We start from the raw sequence: 6266 nt of genomic DNA on the forward strand, positions 1-6266 counted from the left end.
CGGTTCTTGGTGACCTTTCAGACAATGGCAGACAGGGCAGTAAACGGCCAGCCAAAGCTTTAGAAGACTGAAGAAGAGTTATGGCTAGGAAGGGCTTGTTTCCCATAATAAAGCAGATCCACGGTCTAGAGGGAGCGTGGTGTGAACGAGCCCCCCGCCTTCACTCTGACATTCAAGAATGTCCCGTCACCAAAACTACAGCAGATGAAGCAGAGCATGAGCTATAGAAGGACTACTCAGATCAGTAATGTTTTTAGTTTCATTTTGGGCAAGCTTAGTTTAGTATAACACAGTGGTTAAGACAAACATTATCATTTAAGATATATTATACATAAAACTCTGCACTCCTAAATGTCACTTTTTAATGTTATTTATAATTTCAGTATAAAAAAATGACAATTGTGACAATGGATCTTATTATAATTAATAATTAATATTTTTTTTTAATGTTTTTGAAGTCTCTCATGCTCACCAAACCTGCATTTATTCAAAATAAAAAATGCAATGATATTGCCACATATTATTACAGTTAAAATAATAGTTTTCTATTTGAATATATTTTTAATTATAATTTATTCCTCTGATTTTTGAATTTTTAGCAGCCATTACTCCAGTCTTATTAATATAATATAAACAGCTCTTTTAAATCATAATAAATTGTAATATTATTTCACAACTACAACAACTTTTGACTGGTAGCGCATCTGTAAATTGTTAATAAATTCATTTGACAGTTTGTGCAAATTTGTTCTTCATCATTTTTAATACTTTAAAAATCTAAAACGTACAGATTTTTTTAATTAACAAAAACCTTGAAACCTAAAAACTTCACTCCCGTTTTAACATAGTTAAATATAATTGTCATTATATATATATATATATATATATATATATATATATATATATATATATATATATATATATATAATTTTAATAATATCATGATTTTAATATAAAGTAAAATGAAGTATTTTAGCATAGTATAATACAGTACAATATACTAAGTATATACAGTTTTTAAAAACTCTTTCCAGAATTTGTTACTTTTAATCAACAAAAATTACTCACAAAACATAAAAATAAAATTACAAAATATTCAAATTAATATCTAATTAATATTAAATATCTAAGTTAATCTAAAATGAGGAAATATAAACTATTTTAGTATAGTCTTATAGTGTATTGTAGTAAGTATATATAATATATAGTAAGTAAACAAATAAATATAAATATATATTTTTTTATTTTATTTGACATCAATTAAATTATATAGTTATAATATATAATAGATCTTTAAAAAAATGCAGTCAACACTAAAGTTTGTGTAAAAATATTAAAATGTAATGCATTATTTACTTTTTCTCCTTGGAAGCCCATTTTCGCCACTGAATAAAAAAAAAGAAAAGGTAATTGCGACTTTTTATCTTACAATTCTGACATATAAACTGTGAGATATAAACGCACAATTGCGAGTTATAAAGTCAGAATTGCGGGATATAAACTCACAATTGCGAGAAATAAAGTCAAAATTGCAAGATATAAATTGTGAGTTTGTATCTCGCAATTCTGACTTTTTTCTCACAATTGCGAGATATAAACTCACAATTTCGAGTTATAAAGCCCAGTTCTGAGGAGCAAAAAAGGACTATTATGTTAACAGAATTATGAGTTTATATCTTGGAATTCTGACTTTATAACTCGCAGTTGCGAGTATATATCACACAATTTTGACTTCATTTCTCAGAATTACGAGTCGAAATCTCACAATTCTGAGAAAAAAAGTTAGAATTCGCAATAGCAATAACCTTTTTTTCATTTTTTATTCAGCGGTGGAAACGGGCTTCCCTATTTCTCCCCTTACTATACTACAAATAATCTTATTTGTGTCAAATTTTTGAAGAGGGGGGAAAAGAGAAAAAAATCACAATGAAACAGGGTTGTGTGAAAAATGTCAATTAGTGCGCACTTTTCCTTCAGCTCTTCTTTGAGAACCTAGGATAAAATCATTAGCGTTAAACTCGATCCATCTGCCAAGTTAGTGTAAATTTAGCGCAGCAGGAGTGGATGATCTATCTTTGGCTCCTTTGCTCTTTTCTCAAGTGTTTATTAGTCTCATAATTCCATTCATCATGAAAAAGCAAAACCTGAGATGAGATGTGTCAGAGCGGATTTAAGGAGCTTAAGACATGTTGCTCTAACAAAAACCTCCGAGAACTGAAGCTACACGGCAACCCGGAAAAAATCGATTCCAGCTGTCAAGTCGCAAACTTGGCTGGAAGATCACAAAAGCAGCAGCTGAGGATAAAACACCAGCGACTCATGGCTTCAATTAGAATCCATTCCAAATCAAGCTTGTTAAAAAAGGCAACAATACAAATCATTCCAAGCACCTTCTCAAACTCTTTCCTCACGCTTGCACTCTGCAGAGAACAAAGCTTGCCTTCAGTCTGAGGCCTTTTGTTGCGCATGTGGCTCCTGTAGGCGTCGCGCACACCTGCGGTGTGACGCGAGCGCTTCTCCGCCCCCGCTTTCAAGAGTCTTGGGGTTTTATTGTGCATGTCCTTGTAAAATTGAGAAATGCAAAACGGAAAACAGAAACTTCAGAATGCTAAATGTCCTCTTCTCTGTGTTTATAAAGAAACAATCCAAGCTGAACGCCCTGCGTTCTTGCATATGATGCTCTTGCATAGGAACTGTCAGGGTGGCAAGTACCCGTGTAATGTAATAAATCATGGTGGACAGTCGAGATCTGTTCATCCACACTCAGTGCAATTGCAAAAACATTGCAAAATAACAATTCTCTGGCGTGCAATTGGTTGAGCTCATTCTCCAGATCTGTCAAAACAAGTTGCAATATTCAAAATGACTACCGTTAAAATGAATATCGACATGAAATTAATAATAAGAGGGTCAAAAGCTCAGTTTAGCTGAAGAGCAATAGAGAGAAAGGTGGTTTTGATGAATCCTGCCACACACACACACACACACACACACACACCTTTTACAAGGAGGAAACACTTTGCAGATCCTGGCAAGCCGTGTTGAATACAGTATGAGACTTCGCTGCCAAGAACGCACAACACATGACCTATAAATATTCTTTGACAAAGGCAGAAATCTTATCTGAAGGGAAATTTACAAACCTATAGGCCATGAAAGCACTTTGGCAATAATACAGTAGCTGCCATTAAGCAATTATTTGACTTGCAAACGCACCGATTTTACGCAAATGCTTTTATTTCTCATTTTATAATTTAGTGATGAGTTTGTGGACTTACTATAAGTCATATTTTAAAAAATTGTTTTTGTGCTCCTCTATATACATATGAAAAAAAAACTGGCCAATTTTCAATATGGTAAATATACAAGGGTGCAGATTTGATTTTGGCATTGGTGGAGAGTGTTGGGAAAAGTTACTTTTAAGAGTAATGCATTACAATATTGCATTACTCCCTAAAAAAAGTAAGTAATTACATTACTTAGTTACTTATTATAGAAAGTAATGTTACGTTACTTTTGCGTTACTTTTTAAATCTGGGCAGAGCTTGCTTTTAGTTTTTGAAATGCCGATCTAAATCAAATGATTCACAATCTGTGTTCTGCAGTCCCGATCTGAATAATGATTAGCAAACCATTATTTCAAATCGGGACTTTGGAGTGCGGATTGCATATCATTCGATACAAGAATTGATTCGCGAACCTGCTGCCAAGTTCCAATCTGAATCAAGTTCCGATCTAAATCATATGACTGACAATACGTGCTCCGAAATCCATATCTGAATCAATTGATTCGCACACTCACACAGTCCCTATCTACATCAAATGATTTTCCCCAACCCACATCATAAGTCTTAATTATTCATGATCTGCACTCCACAGTTTCGTTCAGAATCTGAAGATTTGTGAACCCAGTCCGAATTCCAGATCTGAACAATGTGAACCATCATTTTAGATCAGGACTTTGGAGTGTGGATTACGAATCATTCAATTCGCAAACTGATTCGCGAACCTACTGCGAAGTTCCAGTCTGAATCAAAAGATTCACAAACTGCTCAGAAGTTCCGATCTGAATCAAATGATTCACGATCCATGTTCTGTAGTCCTGATCTGAATAATGATTTTGCAAACCATCATTTCAGATCGGGACTTCGGAGAGTGGATTGTGAATCATTCAATTCATGAACTGATTCGCAAACCTGCTGCGAAGTTCCAATCTGAATCAAAAGATTCACGAACCCACTCCGAAGTTCCTATCTAAATCATATGATTCACATTACAAACTGCTCCGATGTTCCGTTCAGAATCAAATGATTCGTGACATATGAAGTTCCGATCTAAATCCAATGATTTGTAAACCTGCTCTGTCTGACCTGAATCAAATGATTTGCGGTACACACGTTGAAGTCCCAATTTGAATTGAATGATTTGTGATTCGCAATCTGATTCAAAACAGTGAATCATTTTAAAACACAATGGTTTAACTGACTCAGTTTCAACCATCAGTACGTGCTTTTTAAATAAATTACAAGCGATGCCACAATTTGAAGATAATTGGCTCTTTTGATCTGTTGAGTGAATCGCTTGAACTGAATGATCAAAGTCACGATTTTGAATCAATCGTTCACTCAATTAAAGCAGTCTGTCGGTTCCTCTGCTTTTCATATATTCAGCCATGTTTACATGACACTGTCAGTACTATTACTGGCTTAGCTCACTAGTTTTATGACATTACAAATAAAAGATCCATATTTCCATTCCAAAGATAACATCTAACACAAATCTACAAAGGTAACCGGTTTACTGCTAACTAGTGAAAAATTTGGATGAGCTGCACCTTAAAATACACATGAGATGTAAACATTGTGCATTATGATTGAATTTGTAGCTTAATTTGCTATATTTTAAATAGTTTAACCACTAAAGCTCAGTTGGTAACAGTTCAACAGAAAATCAGTTAAAAGCATCCAGTCATCTCATACCATTTAATTTAATTGTTGTATCTGATAGTATTAATCAATATACACTCTTAAAAATAAAGGTGCTTTAAAAGGTTCTTCACAGCGGTGCCATAGAAGAACCATTTTTGGTTCCACAAAGAACCATTCAGTCAAAGGTTCTTTAAAGAACCATCTCTTTCTTACCTTTTTATAATCTGAAGAACCATCTTTTGCCACAAAGAACCTTTTGTGAAACAGAAAGGTTCTTCAGATGTTAATGGTTCTTTAAGGAACCATTCAGACAAAAAACGTTCTTCTATGGCATCGTGAAGCACCTTTATTTGTGAGTGTAGAGTGATTTTTAAAAAGAGCACATGAGAAAAGCAGATGAACACAAAACAGCATTTGTGCATCCTTCTACAGTAAGTTTTCACTTTCAGGTCAGCTGTTTGAAGAGCTAGCTATAGTTTATATCTACTGTCTAAACTATATCTATAGTTTATGTATCTACTTGAAACTTAATTCACCGTCAAACACTTGCAAACATTTGCTCCTGTATACTTACGTGAAGTATGTTTTTGCTCATACTTAGCTGGTCTGGAGACAAGAAGCAAATATACCCTACAGCGCCATTCAGAAAAACAGAAGTTCTGGGTAAAAAAAATCTGTGGAATTATGCCAGATAGCACGTAGGCACAAAAAAAAAGTGGACCTCAAGTGTATGTCTTACAAACCCTTCTTCGCTCTGTCAGACACTCACTAACAATGATGGATGAGAAGAATGAAAGCCGAGGATGTTGCTTCCTCTCCAAGAAAATCCCATTCTATCAGTCAGCAGGAAGGCCTTAATTACACCGTTTGGATTTGCGCAGCTTCCAGGTCACACTCAGGGAGGAAGAAGGTCACATCTGATGACGTTTGTGTCCTGATATGCTGTTTTTCTGTCTCTTCTGTGTCATTCTCTCCCTTCTGGGCTGGAATCTTGTGTCATCCGAGTACAGTTTGGAATCTGAGGAATATGCCAAACTCTCATCCTCATGTCAAGGGTTTGAGGATGCCTGTGTCTCCCGGGTGCTGTTCATCAGTTTAATGATCGTTGTGGTGCAGGTGATGTCACGTATTCACGAATCCTGAGAATAAAGCCATAAACACTTGATTGTCAAATCAAACTTGAGTCAATCATTTAAGAATAATTATTACCTTAAAGGAATGTTAGAAACAAGTTAAGCCTAATTATTCATGTTACAACACCATCCTGCATTATTACTGCTGAAAAAACATCCAGTAATTGTTTGGGTGCCGATTTTAATAATCGTGCCTGTTTTGCAG

This window comes from Garra rufa, chromosome 20 (assembly GCF_049309525.1).
Source record: "Garra rufa chromosome 20, GarRuf1.0, whole genome shotgun sequence".
NCBI lineage: Eukaryota > Metazoa > Chordata > Actinopteri > Cypriniformes > Cyprinidae > Garra > Garra rufa.